We start from the raw sequence: 24,090 nt of genomic DNA, 5'->3' as shown, positions 1-24,090 counted from the left end.
CATTAAAGTCTCTAATGACCTACTAACAGCTAAATCTAATGGTCACTACTCCATGCTAATTCTCTTGGATCTCTCTGCAGCATTCGACACTGTGGATCATCAGCTCCTCCTCACTATGCTCCGCTCCATCGGCCTCAAGGACACCGTTCTCTCCTGGTTCTCCTCCTATCTCTCTGACCGATCCTTCACTGTATGTTTTGCTGGTTCCTCCTCCTCTCACCTTCCCCTTACTGTTGGGGTTCCTCAAGGATCAGTCCTAGGCCCCCTACTCTTCTCGTTGTATACTGCCCCTATTGGACAAACAATCAGTAGATTTGGTTTCCAGTACCATCTCTATGCTGACGACACCCAATTATACACTTCTGCTCCCGATATCACACCGACCTTTTTAGAAAACACCAGTGATTGTCTTACCGCTGTCTCTAACATCATGTCCTCCCTCTATCTGAAACTTAACCTGTCAAAAACTGAACTCCTCGTGTTCTCTCCCTCTACTAACCTACCTTTGCCTGACATTGCCATCTCCGTGTGCAGTTCCACCATTACTCCAAAGCAACATGCCCGCTGCCTTGGGGTCATCCTTGATTCTGACCTTTCATTCACCCCCTACATCCGATCACTGGCTCGCTCTTCTTACCTGCATCTCAAAAACATTTCTAGAATTCGCCCTTTTCTTAATTTCGACTCTGCAAAAACTCTGACTGTTTCACTTATTCATTCTCGTCTGGACTATTGTAACTCTCTACTAATCGGTCTCCCTCTTGCAAAACTCTCCCCGCTCCAATCTGTCCTGAATGCTGCAGCCAGGATCATATTCCTCACCAACCGTTACACCGATGCCTCTACCCTGTGCCAGTCATTACACTGGCTACCCATCCACTCCAGAATCCAGTACAAAACTACTACCCTCATCCACAAAGCACTCCATGGCTCAGCACCACCCTACATCTCCTCCCTGGTATCAGTCTACCACCCTACCCGTGCCCTCCGCTCCACTAATGACCTCAGGTTAGCATCCTCAATAATCAGAACCTCCCACTCCCGTCTCCAAGACTTTACACGTGCTGCGCCGATTCTTTGGAATGCACTACCTAGGTTAATACGATTAATCCCCAATCCCCACAGTTTTAAGCGTGCCCTAAAAACTCATTTGTTCAGACTGGCCTACCGCCTCAATGCATTAACCTAACGATCCCTGTGTGGCCTATTTATAATAAAAAAAAAAAAAAAAAAAAAGGTTCCTCGCATCATGTTCTCATACACTTTATGCAGTATTAGCCCTCTGTGTCTGTACTGCTACATACTTAGGCAGGTAACTGGTTCATGCAGCTTTACATGAACACCTGAGCCTTACACTATAGCTGGTCCGAATAACTAAAGCAATTGTTACCATCCACCTCTCGTGTCTCCCCTTTTCCCCATAGTTTGTAAGCTTGCGAGCAGGGCCCTCACTCCTCCTGGTATCTGTTTTGAACTGTATTTCTGTTATGCTGTAATGTCTATTGTCTGTACAAGTCCCCTCTATAATTTGTAAAGCGCTGCGGAATATGTTGGCGCTATATAAATAAAATTATTATTATTATTATTCACGGGAGGTGCTCGTGTGTAAACCAACAGTGAAAACATCCGATAGATAAGAGCAAAACACGGCAACACTCACCGATCCTGTGATGCAAAGCTTGTCTTTATTAAAGCTTTTGTCAACACATAAATCTTCATGCCACGGGGGAGTACGATGGAGTGAGGAGTGAACAGACAAGGACCCCAGAAAAGGCACATCTGGAAGATGCGCCTATTCTGGCACTTGGCCACTCTCTTCCCATTCCCGTGTAGCTGTGGGATATGGGGTAATGAAGGGTTAATGTCACCTTGCTATTGTAAGGTGACATTAAGCCAGATTAATAATGGAGAGGCGTCAATTATGACACCTATCCATTATTAATCCAATTGTCTGAAATGGTTAAAAAACACACACACATTATTACAAAGTCTTTTAATGAAATAAAGACACAGGATGTTGTAATATTTTATTAGACTCTTATTACACCTGAAGACCCTCGCTCTGTAACAAAGGAAAAATAAAAAAACAACAATATCTCATACCTTTCGATTGATCTGTCACGTCCCACGATGTAAATCCATCTGAAGGGGTTAAATTATTTTACAGACAGGAGCTCTGCTATAATGCAGCTGTGCTCCTGGCTGTAAAACCCCAGCGAATGAATGGAAAGTAGGTCAATGACCTGTAGTTACCTTCATTCGCGGTGATGCGCCCTCTGCTGGTTGTCCTCATATGACCTCGAGCGGGGGAACTTTTCAGAATATTTTCCCAGCCTCGAGGTCATATGAGGACAACCAGCAGAGGGCGCATCACCATCATAATTGACGCCTCTCCATTATTAATCTGGCTTATTGTCACCTTACAATAGCAAGGTGACATTAACCCTTCATTACCCCATATCCCACAGCTACATGGGAATGGGAAGAGAGTGGCCAAGTGCCAGAATAGGCGCATCTTCCAGATGTGTCTTTTCTGGGGTGGCTGGGGGCAGATGCTTTTAGCCAGGGGGGCCAATAACCATGGACCCTCTTCAGGCTATTCTTTCTTTCTTTCAATTTTCTTTTTATTGAAGTTTTAATAATTACAGACAAGTGGTACATCAAGAACTACGCCTCTTCAGGCTATTAATATCTGCCCTCAGTCACTGGCTTTACTACTCTGGCGGAGAAAATTGCGCGGGAGCTCACGCCAATTTAACCCTTTACTTTAATAGCTAGAGCGCCCAAATTTTGCACATACACACTACTAACATTAGTAGTGTGGAATATGCAAAAAAAAAAATGGGGATATGAGATGGTTTACTGTATGTAAACCATGTCTCATATCATGTCGGGTTTAGGAAGGAGATTGCAAAAACCGGCAATTGAACTACCGGCTTTAAAGCTATCTCGCGCTGGATGAAATATTAATATATATAAATATTAAAATATATATATATATATGTGTCTCACTGACATAATATATATATATATATATATATATATATATATATATATATATATATATATATATGACAGTATATATGATGTTACGATTTTTTGAGAACATGGATCCATTGTATGTCCGTATGTCGGTTTTGCAAGCCTGCAAGAAAATATCGCAGTACGGATGCCATACGGATTACATACGGAGAATGCCATGCGCAAAATATGCTGACACACCCTGCCTATGGAGGAGATACGGACCACTATTTTGGTGACTTTTCTGCGTATTACGGCCGTAAATTACGGACCGTATTTTTATACGCTGAGTGTGACGCCGGCCTTACTGTGTTAAATCGTATTGGTTATGGCACAGTTCTATATCATAGGTCATTACAGACGAGTCAATACAAAACGTGAACTTTTTTTTTTGTTCCATTTAGTTTTTAACAGGAAAGAAGAGAAATCCAGCTCCGGAAGTAAAATCAAAAATTTTTTAATTCAAAATTTTAAAAACAAAAAAGAAGAAAGGAAAAACGGCTGCTGGACATGACCCCAGTGATTACCGGAGGAGAAATGCTGTAAGTAACTGAACACGTTTCGAACACGTGTAGTGTTCTTAGTCCTCAGTTTTTACATAAAACTTTTTCAGAAAAATTTTATCTGTTAATTTTTCCCACTTTCATTTTTTTTCTACTTTATTACAAGTCTTCGATTTTTTTCTTCTTTACTTGGTCTTTTACTTGCCTGATCACTGATCATGTACCCAGGAACACTTCTGTACTGCAGGATATTAGATCTGTCAGTTTCAGGTCACATTTAGTATTTGTGCATTTTTCCTCAGTATTTGTAAGCCACAACAAGGAGTGGGTGATAAATACAGAGGTGGTGACGTGTTTCTATTATACTTTACCTCTGATTGTTCCACTCCTGGTTTTGGTTTACAAATACTGAGGTAAAATACTGATCGTGGCCTTAAACTGACCCGTTGCCTGTTAGACCCTGCTTATTATACAGCCTTACAGGCAAATGCAGTTAGCTGACCCTAAAAGCAATTATAATGTCCCCTGTTTTTAAGCTATTAATTGGAGATTTAAAATGTAAGGGGCGTAAATCATGGGATCACTTCTGCTTGGCAAAATTCCAAAATGTTCTCTTGACAGTGCCCCCCCTCCCCAACAACAACAACAAAAAATTAAATTAAATAATATCACAGTTTATTTGGCCAAACTGGACAAGCAGAATAAGACTTTTTACACCTTGATCTTCCTTGTCACTATTGGAATTAGACATGAAGTCACAAAGGCATACTATCGCTGATCACATGATACTTTTTATACATGTCCTACTTCAAGCTGTTCAGGCTTGAGAACCAACTACCAATTAAGTAAATCGGGTGATGTGCATCTCTGTTACGAGGAGGGGTGTTGTCTAATGACATCAAAACCCTATATAATGTGTGCTTAATTAGGCAACTTTCTTTCCTTTGGCAAAATGGGTCAGAAGAGAGATTTGACGGGCTCTGAAAAGTCCAAAATTGTGAGATGTCTTGCAGAAGAATGCAGCAGTCTTGAAATTGCCAAACTTTTGAAGTGTGATCACCGAACAATCAAGCATTTCATGGCAAATAGCCAGGAGGGTCGCAAGAAGCGTGTTGGGAAAAAAAAGGCGCAAAATAACTGCCCATGAATTGAGGAAAATCAAGCGTGAAGCTGCCAAGATGCCATTTGCCACCAGTTTTGCCATATTTCAGAGCTGCAACGTTACTGGAGTAACAAAAAGCACAAGGTGTGCAATACTTAGGGACATAGCCAAGGTAAGGAAGGCTGAAAAATGACCAACTTGGAACAAGAAACATAAGATAAAACGTCAAGACTGGGCCAAGAAATATCTTAAGACTGACTTTTAAAGGTTTTATGGACTGATGAAATGAGGGTGACTCTTGATGGGCCAGAGGCTGGATCAGTAAATGGCAGAGAGCTCCACTCCGACTCAGATGCCAGCAAGGTGGAGGTGGGGTACTGGTATGGGCTGGTATCATCAAAGATGAACTTGTGGGACCTTTTCGGGTTGAGGATGGAGTGAAGCTCAACTCCCAGACCTATTGCCAGTTTCTAGAAGACAACTTCTTCAAGCAGTGGTACAGGAAGAAGCCGGTATCGTTCAAGAAAAACATGATTTTCATGCAGGACAATGCTCCATCACATGCCTCCAACTACTCCACAGTGTGGCTGGCCAGTAAAGGTCTCAATAAGAAAAAATAATGACATGGCCCCCTTGTTCACCTGATCTGAACCCCATAGAGAACCTGTGGTCCCTCATAAAATGTGAGATCTACAGGGAGGGAAAACAGTCCACCTCTTGGAACAGTGTCTGGGAGGCTGTGGTGGCTGCTGCATGCAATGTTGATTGTAAACAGATCAAGCAACTGACAGAATCTATGGATGGAAGGCTGTTGAGTGTCATCATAAAGAAAGGTGGCTATATTGGTCACTAATTTTTTAGGTTTTTGTTTTTGCATGTTAGAAATGTTTATTTCTAAATTTTGTGCAGAGATATTGGTTTACCTGGTGAAAATAAACAAGTGAGATGGGAATATATTTGGTTTTTATTAAGTTGCCTAATAATTCTGCACAGTAATAGTTACCTGCACAAACAGATATCCTCCTAAGATAGCCAAATCTAAAAAAAAAAACCACTCCAACTTCCAAAAATATTAAGCTTTGATATTTGAGTCTTTTGGGTTGATTGAGAACAGAGTTGTTGATCAATAATAAAAATAATCCTCTAAAATACAACTTGCCTAATAATTCTGCACACGGTGTATTCCATGGTGCTTTACATGTGAGGAGGGGTGAGGGGTGTACATAATAAAAAATAAGTACAATAATCTTAATCAATCAATACATGACTGGTACAGGAGGAGAGAGGACCCTGCCCGCCACAATCTACAAGGGCCAACATTACAAGTAATGTATCTCAACTGAAGTCCTAAACTAACTCCAAGAGGTCATGTTTTCGGGATTCCCTTAGAACTCTACAGATGATTTAATTATTGTTATACCTCAGAAATTGACAGTCGCTTTCTCTAATGATGACCGATAGAACTCGAGTACCTAACGTTTTATTTAACATCTAGTCCCTTCCTAACATGTAGAAGATCAGTCCCCCACCCATACCTGGGATGAGATGTTAATCCCTAAAGATACACTAAAGTATCAAGGAGTTCTGTAGATAGGTGGAACAGTCTACTACATGCCACTAGGAGCCCTCCCACATTATGCGAAACCTCTCCCTGGCTTGATTATCATGATGCAATTGGGGATGCATTAGTGGTTTTGATTCAGAAATACAGAGATAGACCAAGAAACCATAGAGAATTACGCCTCCTTTAAACCTGGTAGCACTGGCTTTTTCTCCTTGCCTTGCCTCAGGGAGGTGACAGCCACTGCAATGATAGTTGAAAAGGTTACTGAGATTTTCCTGGAAAATCTACTGTTGTCTCATTCTGTGCATTCAATGCTGTCAACAGCATAGGTCTATTGCCAGACTGAGCAAGCATGATTGTGCGCTACTTGCACCCCCCAACTTTGACATTTTTAGGTGCACTAAATCCAGTCACTAATGTATCAGATTTGGAATAGATAGGGTAAACAAGCTGAGCTGACATTTTATTGATGAATCTAGGCTTTATTATATGGGCACCCCCACACAACGTAGGCAGAGGTAAATGAGTAGGCTATAGTGGAGGCAAACCAGATACTCAGGCAAATTTGAGCTTACGTTGCTGAATTTATTGCCCTCACACTACCCTGTTAACTGGCAAAGAAAAGGGATATGAATAGATCTATAGAGCTGTGCTAAAGGTTTGGGGCAGTGTATCATTTTGGGAATATATGGCTGCAGAAATTATTACCCCAGAGGGATCCATGCACTATAATGAGGCAGCAGAGTTACTATGAACTCAGTCTGGCCTCTGTTCAGCATTGTCCTTCTCAGAGATGCACAAAACTGTGGCAGAGGGCATTTTTATGCACACCTAAAAAAGTATTTTACAGTGAGTACACAAAAATCCCTGTTTCTCCTTCGCCTCATTGGGGGACACAGGACCGTGGGACATCCGGAAAACAAAAGAAGACATCAGGCTTCATGTTACAACTGCCTAGATGTGCGCCACCGCAGCCTGCAGAATTCTTCTGCCCAGCCCCGCATCAGCCGACGCTTGAGTATGAACATTATAGTGCTTCGAGAAAGTATGTAGGCTGGACCAAGTCGCGGCTTTACAGACCTGCTATGCTGACGCATGATGCTGAATGGCCCAGGAAGCACCCACTGACCGAGTGGAGTGTGCTTTGATCTCCGCTGGGATAGGCTTACCTCTGATGCGTTAGGACTCCTGAATGGTGGAACGAATCTACCTAGCTATCGTGGCCTTTTAAGCAGCTAGACCAGAGGCGTAGCTAGGGTTTTGGTACAGGGGGGGCAAAGCTTCTGAGTGGGCCCCTAACCAGATAACCTTGATTACAACTCGATGACACCCCCTAATAGTGGAGAACCTCAGCAGATGACCGCGCTGTTACTGAAGATAATCTCTATATAATGACCAAAATGGATATTACCGCCATATGGTCAGTGGTAGATCCCAGCCCTACAGAGCATATAAGAGATCACAGCACAGTTATAGATAATGACTTAACGTTGACGTTCATTATGATGGAATCGTCACTTTTCCCGTCTTTACCATCTGGCCCAGACCGACATGACAACTTCTTCCAGCTACAACTCGTCTGCAGAGAAAACAACAAAGACACGTTTCACTTCTCACATGCCAGCCATCACCATCTATTCCCAACCTGCACAAACCCCTCATCCTGCTGACACCCCAATACTGAGCCCATACTGCCGTATGTCTCCCTATTACTACACCTGATACCCCAATACTGAGCCGCTGTTGCCATATGTGTCCCTATTACTGCGCCTTTTACCCCAATACTGAGCCGCTGCTGCCGTATGTAACCCCATTACTGCACCTGATACCCCGATACTGAGCCGCTGCTGCCGTATGTGTCCCTATTACTCCACCTGATACCCCAATACTGAGCCTCTACTGCCGTATGTGACCCTATTACTGCACCTACTCTGTGGTTCTTTGTACCCTCTAAATTCTAAAGCACCCCTCTATAATATAGTAATGCTGGGTGCAAGTGCCCTAGAAAACAGAGCCCACATTTTGCCCCCTAGAAAGTAATAATGCCCTCTGTGTGCCCCTTTGTTAGCCCCCGAGTTCCTCTATTACAATAAGTGCCACTTTACATTTAATAATGTCCCGAGACTCCCCCCCCGTACAGCTCCCCTATACACAGTATAATGCCCCTAACTGTATAGTACCACCCACACAGTATACTGACCCCTTAGTAGCCTTCAAACTGTTTGATGGTTCCAACACTAATTCCCCCACTGTATGATGGCCCAATAAATAACCTCCATATGGCATAATGTGCCAGATAGTCCTCAATATAGCACAAGGCAGCACCCCCATAGGCAGACCCTGTAGTATAAGGCAGCACCTCCCATAGGCAGATCCTGTAGAATAAGGCAGCACTCCCCATTAGGCAGATCCTGTAGAACAAGAAAGCACTCCCCCATAGGCAGATCCTGTAGAATAAGGCAGCACTCCCCCCCATAGGCAGATCCTGTAGAATAAGGCAGCACTCCCCCCTTATAGGCAGATCCTGTATATAAGGCAGCATTCCCCCTTAGGCAGATCCTGTAGAACAGTGGTCCCCAACTCCAGGCCTCGAGGGCCGCCAACAGTCCAGGTTTTCAGGATTTCCTTAGTATTGCACAGGGGTTGGAATCATCACCTGTGCAGATGATCACATTACCACCGATGCAATACTAAAGAAATCCTGAAAACCTGCACTGTTGGTGGCCCTCGAGGCCTGGAGTTGGGGACCCCTGCTGTAGAATAAGGCAGCACTCCCCTCCATAGGCAGATCCTGTATATAAGGCAGCACTTCCCCCCATAGGCAGATCCTGTAGAATAAGGCAGCACTCCCCTCCATAGGCAGATCCTGTATATAAGGCAGCATTCCCCCTTAGGCAGATCCTGTAGAATAAGGCAGCACTCCCCCCCCCATAGGCAGATCCTGTAGAGTAAGGCAGCACTCCCCCCATAGGTAGATTCTGTATATAGGGCAGCACTCCCCCCCATAAGCAGATCCTGTAGAATAAGGCAGCACTCCCCCCTATAGGCAGATCCTGTATATAAGGCAGCATTCCCCCCATAGGCAGATCCTGTAGAATAAGGCAGCACCCCCCATAGGCATATCTTGTAGAATAAGGCAGCACTCCCCCCATAGGCAGATCCTGTAGAGTAAGGCAGCACTCCCCCCATAAGGAGATCCTGTAGAATAAGGCAGCACTCCCCCATAGGCAGATCCTGTAGAATAAGGCAGCACTCCCCCTATAGGCAGATCCTGTATATAAGGCAGCACTTCCCCCCATAGGCAGATCCTGTAGAATAAGGCAGCACTCCCCCCCATAGGCAGATCCTGTAGAGTAAGGCAGCACTCCCCCCATAAGCAGATCCTGTAGAATAAGGCAGCACTCCCCCATAGGCAGATCCTGTAGAATAAGGCAGCACTCCCCCTATAGGCAGATCCTGTATATAAGGCAGCACTTCCCACCATAGGCAGATCCTGTAGAATAAGGCAGCACTCCCCCCCATAGGCAGATCCTGTAGAATAAGGCAGCACTCCCTCCCCTATAGGCAGATACTGTAGAATAAAGCAGCACTCCCCCCTATAGGCAGATACTGTAGAATAAAGCAGCACTCTGCCCCTCTATAGGCAGATACTGTAGAATAAAGCAGCACTCCCCCCTCTATAGGCAGATACTGTAGAATAAAGCAGCACTACCCCCCTCTATAGGCAGATACTGTAGAATAAGGCAGCACTCCCCCCATAGGCAGATACTGTAGAATAAAGCAGCACTCCCCCCATAGGCAGATACTGTAGAATAAGGCAGCACTCCCCCTATAGGCGGATACTGTAGAATAAGGCAGCACTCTCCCCCATAGGCAGTGACGTCATCGCGCCCGCTGTCAGATGGTGTGGCGGATGATGAGAGGAGCGCAGCGCTGCGCTCCTTCCCTAATCACTGCGGTGAGCTATACAGCTCACCGAGCGATGACGAGCGGGGGCCCACTGCTGGCACCAGGCCCCCGCCTGCTCAGGGGCCCCATAGCGGCAGAGCAGGGAGATCGCTTCTCCCTGCTCTTCCGCAGAATGTAACTGCATCGGCGCGCTGATGCAGTTACAGTAGTGTAGCTCCGGGTGGGCCCCCTCAGAGCGTGGGGCCCGGGGCGATAGCCCCCTCTGCCCCCCAGGTAGCTACGCTACTAGGCTAGACCCTTCCTGTGACCCTCAGGAAGCACAAAGAATATGTCCTTCGGAAAGACGCAGTCCTCGAGACGTACCTTCAATAGAAGAGAAAAAGATGCAGCAACACTTCAAAATCCAGTGACGATAAAAACCTTAGTGCTTTATTTCAAACGAATTGCATGGACAAGGTGAAACAAGCAGGTACAAGGCAGATGATACAGGCAGAGAAACAGGACGACAGCCGTTTCGTGTTATGCACGCATCCATGGGTCACTCCCTGTGCATAACGCAAAACGGCCGTCGTCCTGTTTCTCTGCCTGTATCATCTGCCCTGTATCTGCTTGTTTCACCTTGTCCATACAATTCGTTTGAAATAAAGGACTAAGGTTTTTATCATCACTGGATTTTGAAGTGTTGCTGCATTTTTTTCTCTTCTATTGGATTTCCTCATGTGCATTTCATGTCATGCACCTTCAACACCGTGAACTGTGTTTCTGCATTGATGCCTGTGATTCAGAGACAACTCTATCACACCAGTGAGTAAAGGTACCGTCACATTTAGTGACGTCACCGCTGTGCTCTGCTTTACGGCCGGCCGGCGCTGACAGTCAGTGCGGGAAGCTGATGCTGGGGGACGTGACAGACACCGGAATGTGAGTATGTACTGTTTATTTTTTCAACTTTTACAATGGTAACCAGGGTAAACATCGGGTTACTAAGCGCGGCCCTGCGCTTAGTAACCCGATATTTACCCTGGTTACCAGTGAACACATCGCTGGATCGGCGTCACACACGCCGATCCAGTGATGACAGCGGGTGATCAGCGACCAAAAAAAAGGTCAGGATCATTCCCAGCAACCAACGATCTCCCAGCAGGGGCCTGATCGTTGATCGCTGTCACACAACGATTTTGTTAACGATATCGTTGCTACATCATAAAAAGCAATGATATCGTTAACGAAATCGTTATGTGTGAAGGTACCTTAAAGCACACTACTCAGTGCCATTCTTTTTGCTGTCTTTTTTATTCTCGAGACATACCTTCTCAGAGCTCTGACTACATCCAGAGTATCGAGAGAGCCCTTTCCACCCTGTGGGCTGGAGTTGGACAAAATGAAGAAGAACAATGCCCTCATTAAGGTGAAAGGATTGAGACAACCTTGGGTAAAAAGTATGGGGATGGCCTAAGGACAACCTTGTCCTGGTGGAAAATAAGGAAAGGCACCCGACGGGACAGAGCAGCCACCTACGAAACCCGCTTGATTGATGTGATTGCAACGAGAAAGGCAACTTTCCAGGACAGAAAGGTGAGCGAAATGTCCTAAAGCGGTTCAGAAAGAGCTTTTTGTAAGACTCCCAGGACCAAGTTAACCCCTTCATAACCCCAGCTTTTTTCGGTTTTGCGTTTTCGTTTTTTGCTCCTCTCCTTCCCAGAGCCATAACTTTTTTATTTTTCCGCCAATATGGCCATGTGAGGGCTTATTTTTTGTGGGACAAGTTGTACTTTTGAACGACATCAATGGCTTTAGCATATCATGTACTAGAAAACAGGAAAAAAAATTCCAAGTGCGGTGAAATTGCAAAAAACTGCAATCCCACACTTGTTTTTTGTTTGGCTTTTTTGGTAGGTTCACAAAATGCTAAAACTGACCAGCCATTTTTATTCTCCAGGTCATTACGAGTTCATAGACACCAAACATGTTTAGGCTATTTTTTATCTAAGTGGTAAAAAAAAAATTCAAAACTTTGCTAAAAAAAAAAGCACAATTTTTCGATACCAGTAGCGTCTCCATTTTTCATGATTTGGGGTTGGGTGAAAGCTTAGTTCTTGCATGCTGAGCTGACGTTTTTAATGATACCATTTTGGTGTAGATACGTTTTTTTGATCACCCGCTATTGCATTTTAATGCAATGTAGCGGCAACAAAAATAGAGATTCTGGTGTTTCAAATTTTTTTCTCGCTACGCCGTTCAGTGATCAGGTTAATCCTTTTTTTATGGATAGATCGGGTGATTCTGAATGCGGCGATACCAAATATGTGTATATTTGATGTTTTTAAATTGCTTTATTTTGAATGGGGCAAAAGGGGGGCGATTTAAACTTTTATACCATTTTAATTTTTTTCATATTTTTTTTAAAACATTTTTTTTTCTTACTTTTGCCATGCTTCAATAGCCTCCATGGGAGGCTATAAGCTGGCATAGCCTGTTCGGCTCTGCTACATAGGAGCCATGCTCAGATCGCTCCTATGTAGAATTGCTACCACAGGGTGGCGCTCACAGCAATCCGGCATCAACAACCATAGAGGTCTTCAATCGACCTATGGTTGTCATGCCGATGCATCGCTGACCCCCGATCACGTGACTGGGGTCAGCGATGCACGCATTTCTGGCTCGATGGCCGGAAGTGCTAGTTAAATGCTGCTGTCAGCGTTTGACAGCGGCATTTAACTAGTTAATAGCAGCAGGTGGATCGCGATTCCACCCGCCGCTATTGCGGACACATGTCAGCTGTACAAAACAGCTGACATGTCCTGGCTTTGATGCGGGGTCACCACCGAAGCCTGCGTCAAAGCGGGGGTTCTGACCTTGGACGTACTATCCCGTCCGAGGTCAGAAAGGGGTTAAGGTCCCTAGGGTCTAAAGGCATGCGATAGGGGGGAAGCACGTGTGTAACCCCCTGAATAAACGTCTTCATTTGAGGTTTTGTCGCAATCCTACGTTGGAATAAGACCGATTAAGAGGATATCTGGCTCTTGAGCGAGATGAGCGCCAGGCCTGAGTCAAGACAGGTCTGAAGGAACTCTAAAATGGTGGGAATAGAGAAAACGAGGGGAAGATGTCCACGAGCTTTGCACCAAGCAAAAAATGTCTTCAATGTATGGTGATAAATGCATATCGACGCAGGTTTACGAGCACTGATCATTGTGGACGCGACCTGTTGTGAAAGACCAGCCAGGGTCAGAATCCAGGATTTACCAGCCAAGCCTTAAACAGGGACACTGAGTTCTGGTGGTAAATCGGTCCCTGGGAGAGCAGATCTGGACGATCTGGCAGTCGCCAGGGTACGTCTGCGACAAGGTGCACCAACTCTGCGAACCACGCCCGGTGTGGCCAATCCAGATTGATCAGGATCACTGGAACCCCTTCCGCCTTGATCTTGCTGATGACTCTCGGAAGAAGCGGCAGCGGGGCAAAAATGTACGGAAGATGGAACTGGCGCCACAGAAGAACCAGGGCATCCACTCCTATGGCTCTTGGATCTCAAGACCGAGCTATGAATCTGGAGACTTTGCAATTCAGTCTGTACACCATCAGATCCACATCCAGGGTCCCCCAACAAAGACAGATCTGTTGGAAAATTTCTGGATGAATTTCCCACTACCCCGAGGCGAGACCCTGACGGCTGAGGAAGTCTGCCGCCCAGTTTTCAACGCCTGGTATTTGCACTGCTGAGATTACCGAGTGGTTCCTCTCTGCCCATCGAAGAATGCGAGATACCTCGCACATGGCCGCCATGATGGTTGATGTATGCCACAACCGAGGCATTGTCCCTTGACTAGGAGGTCATCCAGATAGGGTAGGACGACCATGCCCCGAGAGTGCAGGATGGACATGACAGCAACCATGACTTTTGTGAAAACCCTAGGAGAGGTAGCGAGGCCGAAGGGCAAAGCCATGAATTCAAAGTGCTGTTTGTGAATGGCGAAACGCAGGAACATTTGGTGGGGGAAAAAAATTGGGATGTGCAGGTAAGCATCTCAAATATCGATGGATGCTAGAAACTACCTTTTTCCATTAAGGTGATGACTGAACGCAGAGACTCCATGTGGAAATGACGGACCATGACAAACTTGTTTAGAAGTTTGATGTCTAGTATGGGTCTCACTTTTCCGTCCTTTTTTGGGACAACGAATAGGTTGGAGTAGAATCCCTCGAACCTTTCATTTTCCGGAACCGAGACAATGACGCCATTGCGGCGCTAAGAGTCTATGGCCTGGGAAAGAGCCTTTTCCCTTGTCCGTGATGCTGGAAGTCAGGAAGGAAAGAAACGAGCTAAAGGACGTGAAGAAAAATCGATTTTGTATCCGGAAGACACCAGGTCTCTGATCCATTCGTTGTGAACGACCTGGTGAAACAGAAGTAGGCGACCGCCTACCCTGCTGGTGTCGACCGGATAATCCCATGAGTCATTGGGCGGAAAATCTCTGGGACCTAGATCCCTTAGATCCAGACTGTTTGGGCAGACCCTTCCATTGCCGATTGGACCGAAAGGATGTCTGGGGTCCTCTGTTCCTACATCGAGAGCATCCTGATCCCGAAGAGGTAGTAGTAGTCGACCAAACCGGATTGGCACGAAAGGATCAGAAACGGATTTGTCGCTGCTGCCAAAAAGGACGCCTAAGCCTCTGCTGGGGAAGCAATTTGCTCTTTCCTCCCATAGAATCCGAGATAAGCTGATCCAGCTTCTCTCCAAGCGCCCACTCTGGTAAGGAAGAGATGTCAGAGACTATTTTGATGCAGAATCCACCATCCATTCTCTGAGCCATAAAGACCGTCTGATCGTGATTGCATTTGCCGACAGAGCCGCACAGTTGGCCGCATCCAAAGAAGCGTGTACCAGGTAATCTCCTGCCTGAGAAATTTGGCTAGCCAGCTGTGCTGCCTCCGGAGGAAGATTACTGCTCTGAATGGAATTAGCCAAGGTCTCCTACCAGGAAACCATTGCTTTAGCTACCCACGCTGCAGCAAAGGAAGGACATAGAGCCGCACCTGAGACCTCGAAGAGAGATTGAGCCAAATTTTATATCTGGTGGTCTGTGGGATTTTTAATAGATTGTCCGTCCGGCAGGGATAGAAGAGTTTTGAATGCCAAGCGAGAGACTGGTGGGTCTACTACAGGGGAATCGGCCCAATCTTTTTTCAGATCGGCTGAGAAAGGGTACTTTGCCTCAAACGGTTTTTGTCACTCCCTGTGCCAATTAACTGTATCCCAAAACTCCGGGTGAATGGCGAATGTTCTATGAGGACGCTTGGCTTTTTTGCTGATTCGGCACAGAGCCGGAGTCTTCATCAACCTTCTGAGTTTGGTTGACAGCCTCAAACAGAGAATCAAGCATCCTCTGAAAGTCTGGCGAGTCCGGATCTAAGGAGACGTCCGATTCATACTCAGAATCGAGTTCACTACCAACGTCTGGAGAGGGAGAACGAGAAACGGAGCTCATGGACACCATGGCACGTGATTGTACGGGAGACACACTACGTATCCGTTTCCTAGACGCTTGTATGTTTCTAGACTGTGTGGCCCCTGCTAGCCGACTGTTCCCGTGTAGTGGAGGGATCCTCTGCATCCGAAGTGCGAACTCCACGATTCCCAGAAGGAAGACTGAAGGAATCACGCGCTTTGGCCAGAGAAGTCATAGATTGAGAAAGATGAGACCCACTCAAGGGATCGAAGGACACTGGCTCAGTGTCAGCGGGGGGCTTCTGTGCACATTTGGGGTTACAGGCTTTGCAGAGCGGCAAACTCAGCTTTTGGAAACGCAGACTGGCAGGAGTTAGATGAAGTGAAAAAGACAGAGTCTTATGGGACTTTTTAGGTGCCTGAGATTGGGATGTCATGTACACCTATGTGCCCCCTTAATCATGGTTCCCAGAGGATAGGATACTGAAAGTGAGAGAGCACTAAGTGCAGCACTCCTTACCCAGGCCCTGTGTCCCAGCCACGAGAATCACACTCCACATCGTTATCTGGGCAAGCAGGTTTCCTGAGCATCCTGAGGCCCTGTTAGCTTGCGACAGGGTGTAGTAAGATGGCCGACGAGATTTCTTGGGCACCTCTCGTTCACAACGAAAAACGCTGAAAAAGTTGGCTGGGCCACGTAAACGCATCATAGCGGGGCGGAGCTTTGGCCTGTAAAAGGCCAAAGCTGGGGACTAAATTTATGCCCCCAAAAAATGGAAAACGTCCCCCCTGCCAGGAAAAGTCTGCTGCCTGTGCCCAGACTGCTCAGAGCTGCCCATTCTTAGTGCTTAGGCTGGAGATGTCCTTCAGAAGCTGCAGGTACCTTCGCTGTAGTGCAGCTACTTCCGTTGTGCTGCTGTCGCTGGTGATTTTTTGGACGGTGGAGGAATAAGTTTAAAATCCCTCAATCCACTCTCCCTCTCATAGGGACATGGAGAGGAACCGTCTGCCTCCTTGCTTGATCTGCTAGACAGTGGTGGAACAGTGGGGGCTGCACGGACGCAAAAACGGAGGGTGCCTCTGTGCATCCAAGGGGTTCCATCCTGGTGGACAGGGTTGGATGTCCGGCATTAGGCCTGGCTGCAGAAGAAGATACATGGAGGCGACACTCCATGTGCTCGTCTGTTGAAGGTGAGGGGAGATTAGTGCCCTTTAAGAGACCCGTTGCCCCTAAAAATCAGCCCAGGCATGGCATCCTACGTCGCAGGAGAGGATACGTGGAGGCAACACGTGCTCGCCTGTTGGTTCAGGGAGATCGGAAAGCACCAGTTGCCCCTTCGTCCAGGTAAAAAATCTTAAGAATTAAAATAAAAAAAAGTTTTTGGTCTGAATAGCAGACTCTTGTGCCTCCTATGGACACTAAGGAAGAGCTGGTTCTCTAGGAGCCAGAAGGAGGGTGTATACTGCAGAGGAGGAGCTAACTTTCTTTGTATTAAAGGGAAGGTGCCACCAGTTTTCTTGTATTTTGTTTTTTTGTGAAATTAAGCTTAAAATAGTAATTAAAATGTATTAATGCAATGTTTGCACTGTTTGCAAACATTTCTATATGAAAAATATTATATATTTTTCTACAAATATACATATTTACCACTAGGGGGAGCATTTTCCGTTTTAGACCTCAAGCAGCTATAGTAAGATTTAGCAGCTCTGCCCCAGGGATATTAGACCACGCAAAAGGGGAGGGAAACGGTGATGTCAGCAGTTACTGCTCCAACAGTAAGAATGAAGAGCAGCATCACAGGGCAGCACCATTTTGTGTGTGACTGCCCTGTGACCTGCTGTCACCAGCAGTTACTGCATCAGAGTGACAGCTCGTATATGTGACAGCTCGTATATGTGACAGCTCGTATATATATGCAGCATGTATGTAGCATGCATGTATGTAGCACGTATGTATGGAGTATATATATTCGTATATTCGTATATATATGCGGATTTTTCCGCAGCGGAATTGCAAAATCCGCAGTGAAAACCCATCGCGGTTTTTACTGCGGATTTATCGCGGTTTTTACTGCGTTTTCTTCTGCGGATTTTCAACTGCAGTTTTCTATTGGAGCAGCTGAAAATCCGCAGAAAAGAAGTGACATGCTGCGGAATGTAATCCGCAGCGTTTCCGCGCGGATTTTTCTGCAGCATGTGCACAGCGTTTTTTGTTTCCCATAGGTTTACATTGAAATGTAAACTCATGGGAAACTGCTGCGGATCCGCAGCGGTCAAATCCGCTGCGGATCCGCAGCAAAATCCGCAAAGTGTGAATATAGCCTAACTGTCCCATAATTGGCTAATGTGTCAATCACTGTCATTGTAGCAGGCATCGTCTGATGGGACTTGTAGTCCCATCGGACGATGCTTGCACACACGCATAGAGACCCCCCATGCCGCACAGAGACCCCCCCACGCCGCAGAGACCCCCCCAAGCCGCACAGAGAGGGAGAGCGACACAGGGGAAGAGTGCAGTTTACCGGAGATCACTGGGACTGTGTGCAAGTGGGGAGTCGGAGACAGAGCAGGGGGAAGCACACACGGCAGCGTGTGAGAGCAGAGGATGTCTGCCCAGAACCTGCAGTGCCTGGAGTACAGAGGAGCAGTCAGGCTACGTTCACATTGGCGTTCCGCCAATGTGCGTCGCTGTTGCGCCGGCGACGCAGCGGCGACGCGCCCCTATGTTTAACATAGGGGACGCGTGCGTCGTTTTGGTGGCGTTTTTCGCCACGTGCGTCGTTTCCGACGCTAGCGTCGGACGCAAGAAAACGCTACATGTAGCATTTTCTGTGCGTCCGATTTTCGTCGGAAAACGACGCACGCGTCGCAAAACGCGCGCGTTTTAGCGTGCGTCGCGCGTTGCATCGCCGACGCACGGCGGCGCAACGCTAATGTGAACGTAGCCTCAGTGCTTCTGTCCTGCGATAGAGAGCAAGTGGAGCTCAACAAATAGCACTGGACTATAATAAAATGGCAGCTAGTCACACCTACAGCAGTGAGTTGTGCAGCCCACAGAGGCGTGCCCAGCTCACTGCTAATGCTGCTGCAATGTTACAGATAGGAGATAATAGACCGGCTCGGACCCTATGTCCATGGGGTGCCGTAATCTGACACTGATAGTGACCTGCTACTGCTGCAAAACCAAGATGTCAGCCCCAAGTTCCTTCTTTCTACTCATATATCACACAAAATCAGTTTTACATGCATTCAAATCTGGGTTATAACAGCATGTTATGCTACATTACATTGATTAATTAATGATCTACAAACGCGGTACCTTCCCTTTAAATTGGTATCAGCCTCCTAGTGGCAACAGAATACACCACAATCCTGTGTCCCCAATGAGGCGAAGGAGAAAGAGGCTTTATTTATTTATTTTGAGAGCTATCATTTTTCCTTATTTCGGTCGACAGTCATGTGAAAGCTTGTTTTTTTTTTTTTTTTTTTTTTAGGGACAAATTGACAGTTTTTATTAGTACCATTTTCAGGCACATAAAATTTTTTGATAGTTTTCCATTCTGATTTGTGGGAGGCAGAATGAATAAAAACCTGCAATTGTTTTTGATTTTTTTTTTTTTTTTTTTAACCCCTTTCTGCCATTAGACGTACTATTGCGTCCATGTGGGGTGGGCTTTACTTCCCAAGGACGCAATAGTACGTCATATGCGATCGGCAGCGCTCACGGGGGGAGCGCCGCCGATCGCGGCCGGGTGTCAGCTGTTTATCGCAGCTGACATCCGGCACTATGTGCCAGGAGCGGTCACGGACCGCCCCCGGCACATTAACCCCCGACACACCGCGATCAAAGATGATCGATGTGCCGGCGGTACAGGGAAGCACCGCGCAGGGAGGGGGCTCCCTGCGGGCTTCCCTGAGCCCCCCGCAGCAACGCGATGTGATCGCGTTGCTGCGAGGGTCTCACCTCCCTCCCTGCTCCCTCCAGCCCCGGATCCAAGATGGCCGCGGATTCGGGTCCTGCAGGGAGGGAGGTGGCTTCACAGAGCCTGCTCAGAGCAGGCACTGTGAAGGCTGCAGCGCTGCATGTCAGATCAGTGATCTGACAGAGTGCTGTGCAAACTGTCAGATCACTGATCTGTGATGTCCCCCCCTGGGACAAAGTAAAAAAGTAAAAAAAAAAAATTTCAAATGTGTAAAAAAAAATAAAAAAAAATATTCCAAAATAATGAAAAAAAAAATAAAAATATTATTCCCATAAATAAAGAAATGTATCTAAATAAAAAAAAAAAAAAACAATAAAAGTACACATATTTAGTATCGCCGCGTCCATAACGGCCCGACCTATAAAACTGGCCCACTAGTTAACCCCTTCAGTAAACACCGTAAGAAAAAAAAAAAAAAACGAGGCAAAAAACAACGCTTTATTATCATACCGCCGAACAAAAAGTGGAATAACACGCAATCAAAAAGACAGATATAACTAACCATGGTACCGCTGAAAACGTCATCTTGTCCCGCAAAAAAAGAGCCGCCATACAGCATCATCAGCAAAAAAATAAAAAAGTTATAGTCCTCAGAATAAAGCGATGCAAAAATAATTATTTTTTCTATAAAATAGTTTTTATCGTATAAAAGCGCCAAAACATAAAAAAATGATATAAATGAGGTGTCGCTGTAATCGTACTGACCCGAAGAATAAAACTGCTTAATCAATTTTACCAAACGCGGAACGGTATAAACGCCTCCCCCAAAAGAAATTCATGAATAGCTGGTTTTTGGTCATTCTGCCTCACAAAAATCGGAATAAAAAGCGATCAAAAAATGTCACGTGCCCGAAAATGTTACCAATAAAAACATCAACTCGTCCCGCAAAAAACAAGACCTCACATGACTCTGTGGACCAAAATATAGAAAAATTATAGCTCTCAAAATGTGGTAACGCAAAAAATATTTTTTGCAATAAAAAGCGTCTTTCAGTGTGTGACGGCTGCCAATCATAAAAATCCGCTAAAAAACCCGCTATAAAAGTAAATCAAACCCCCCTTCATCACCCCCTTAGTTAGGGAAAAATTAAAAAAATGTATTTATTTCCATTTTCCCATTAGGGCTAGGGTTAGAGTTAGGGCTAGGGTTAGGGCTAGGATTAGGGTTAGGGCTAGGGCTACAGTTTGGGTTGGGGCTAAAGTTAGTTAGGGTTTAGATTACATTTACGGTTGGGAATAGGGTTGGGATTAGGGTTAGGGGTGTGTCAGGGTTAGAGGTGTGGTTAGGGTTACTGTTGGGATTAGGGTTAGGGATGTGTTTGGATTAGGGTTTCAGTTATAATTGGGGGGTTTCCACTGTTTAGGCACATCAGGGGCTCTCCAAACGCGACATGGCGTCCGATCTCAATTCCAGCCAATTCTGCGTTGAAAAAGTAAAACAGTGCTTCTTCCCTTCCGAGCTCTCCCGTGTGCCCAAACAGGGGTTTACCCCAACATATGGGGTATCAGCGTACTCAGGACAAATAGGACAACAACTTTTGGGGTCCAATTTCTCATGCTACCCTTGGGAAAATACAAAACTCGGGGCTAAAACATATTTTTTGTGGGAAAAAAAAGGATTTTTTATTTTCACGGCTCTGCGTTATAAACTGTAGTGAAACACTTGGGGGTTCAAAGTTCTCACAACACATCTAGATTAGTTCCCTGGGGGGTCTAGTTTCCAATATGGGGTCACTTGTGGGGGGTTTCTACTGTTTAGGTACATTAGGGGTTCTGCAAACGCAATGTGACGTCTGCAGACCATTCCATCTAAGTCTGCATTCCAAATGGCGCTCCTTCCCTTCCGAGCTCTGCCATGCGCTCAAACGTTGGTTTCCCCCAACATACGGGGTATCAGCGTACTCAGGACAAATTGGACAACAACTTTTGGGGTCGAATTTCTCCTCTTACCCTCGGGAAAATACAAAACTGGGGGCTAAAAAATAATTTTGGGGGGAAAGATTTTTTTTTTTAATTTTCACGGCTCTGCGTTACAAACTGTAGTGAAACACTTGGGGGTTCAAAGCTATCACAACACATCTAGATGAGTTCCTTAGGGGGTCTAGTTTCCAAAATGGTGTCACTTGTGGGAGGTTTCTACTGTTTAGGTACATTAGGGGCTCTGCAAATGCAATGTGACACCTGCAGACCATTTCATCTAAGTCCTCATTCCAAATGGAGCTCCTTCCCTTCCGAGCCCTCCCATGCGCCCAAACAGTGGTTCCCCCCCACATATGGGGTATCAGCGCACTCAGGACAAATTGGACAACAAATTGTGGGGTCGAATTTCTCCTGTTACCCTCGGGAAAATACAAAACTGGGGGCTAAAAAATAATTTTTGTGGGAAAAAATTTTTGTTTTATTTTTACGGCTCTCCATTATAAACTTCTGTGAAGCCCTTGGTGGGTCAAAGCGCTCAGCACACATCTAGATAAGTTCCTAAGGGGGTCTACTTTCCAAAATGGTGTCACTTGTGGGGGGTTTCTACTGTTTAGGTACATTAGGGGCTCTGCAAACGCAATGTGACACCTGCAGACCATTCCATCTAAGTCTGCATTCAAATGGCACTCCTTCCCTTCTGAGCCCTCCCATGTGCCCAAACAGTGGTTCCCCCCACATATGGTGTATCATCGCACTCAGGACAAATTGGGCAACAAATTTTGGGGTCCAATTTCTCCTGTTACCCTCAGGAAAATACAAAACTGGGGGCTAAAAAAAATAATTTTTGTGGGAAAAAAATTTTGTTTTATTTTTACTGCTCTGCATTATAAACTTCTGTGAAGCACTTGGTGGGTCAAAGTGCTCACCACACCTCTAGATAAGTTCCTTAGGGGGTCTACTTTCCAAAATGGTGTCACTTGTGGGGGGTTTCAATGTTTAGGCACATCAGTGGCTCTTCAAACGCAACATGACGTCCCATCTCAATTCCTGTCAATTTTGCATTGAAAAGTCAAACGGCGCTCCTTCCCTTCCGAGCTCTCCCATCCGCCCAAACAGTGGTTTACCCCCACATATGGGCTATCAGCGTACTCAGGACAAATTGTACAACAACTTTTGGGGTCCAATTTCTTCTCTTACCCTTGGGAAAATAAAAAATTGGGGGCGAAAAGATAATTTTAGTGAAAAAATATGATTTTTTATTTTTACGGTTCTACATTATAAACTTCTGTGAAGCACTTGGTGGGTCAAAGTGCTCACCACACCTCTAGATAAGTTCCTTAGGGGGTCTACTTTCCAAAATGGTGTCACTTGTGGGGGGTTTCAATGTTTAGGCACATCAGTGGCTCTTCAAACGCAACATGACGTCCCATCTCAATTCCTGTCAATTTTGCATTGAAAAGTCAAATGGCACTCCTTCGCTTCCGAGCTCTGCCATGCGCCCAAACAGTGGTTTACCCCCACATGTGGGGTATTGGCATACTCAGGACAAATTGTACAACAATGTTTGGGGTCCATTTTCTCCTGTTACCCTTGGTAAAATAAAACAAATTGGAGCTGAATTAAATTTTTTGTGAAAAAAAGTTAAATGTTCATTTTTATTTAAACATTCAAAAAATTCCTGTGAAGCACCAGAAGGGTTAATAAACTTCTTGAATATGGTTTTGAGCACCTTGAGGGGTGTAGTTTTTAGAATGGTGTCACACTTGGGTATTTTCTATCATATAGACCCCTCAAAATGACTTCAAATGAGATGTGGTCCCTAAAATAAAATGGTGTTGTAGAAATGAGAAATTGCTGGTCAACTTTTAACCCTTATAACTCCCTAACAAAAAAAAATTTTGGTTCCAAAATTGTGCTGATGTAAAGTAGACATGTGGGAAATGTTACTTATTAAGTATTTTGTGTGACATATCTCTGTGATTTAATTGCATAAAAATTCAAAGTTGGAAAATTGCGAAATTTTCATAATTTTCGCCAAATTTCCGTTTTTTTCACAAATAAACGCAGGTACTATCAAATAATTTTTACCATTGTCATGAAGTACAATATGTCACGAGAAAACAATGTCAGAATCACCAGGATCCATTGAAGCGTTCCAGAGTTATAACCTCATAAAGGGACAGTGGTCAGAATTGTAAAAATTGGCCCGGTCATTAACGTGCAAACCACCCTTGGGGGTAAAGGGGTTAATGTTGTTCCGCGTGTGGTAAAATTGATAAGGCAGCGTTATTCTTTGGGTCAGTATGATTACAGCCATACCACATTTATATAATTTTTCACAAACTTTTATAGGAAAAAGCAGTTTTTGGCGTCTCTATGTTTTTATGGCGTTCAGTGAAGGGACTAATGAGTAGCGTTATGGGGCAGGTCGTTCTGGATGCAGCGATACAAAATGTTTACTTTTTATTTTTTCCCCATAAAAATTCTTATTTATTGGTACAATATATATCTTTTATTTTATGTGAGGTCTGAAACACATTATATATATATAGTTTTTTTTCTTCACTTTTTTACTTAGTCCCTCTATGTCTATGGGACTTCCACTTTTTGCAGTCTAATTGCAATTATAAAGCATA

This window comes from Ranitomeya imitator, chromosome 4 (genome assembly GCF_032444005.1).
Source record: "Ranitomeya imitator isolate aRanImi1 chromosome 4, aRanImi1.pri, whole genome shotgun sequence".
NCBI lineage: Eukaryota > Metazoa > Chordata > Amphibia > Anura > Dendrobatidae > Ranitomeya > Ranitomeya imitator.
The sequence above is the reverse complement of the archived record's forward strand: the minus strand, read 5'-3'. Positions refer to the sequence as shown.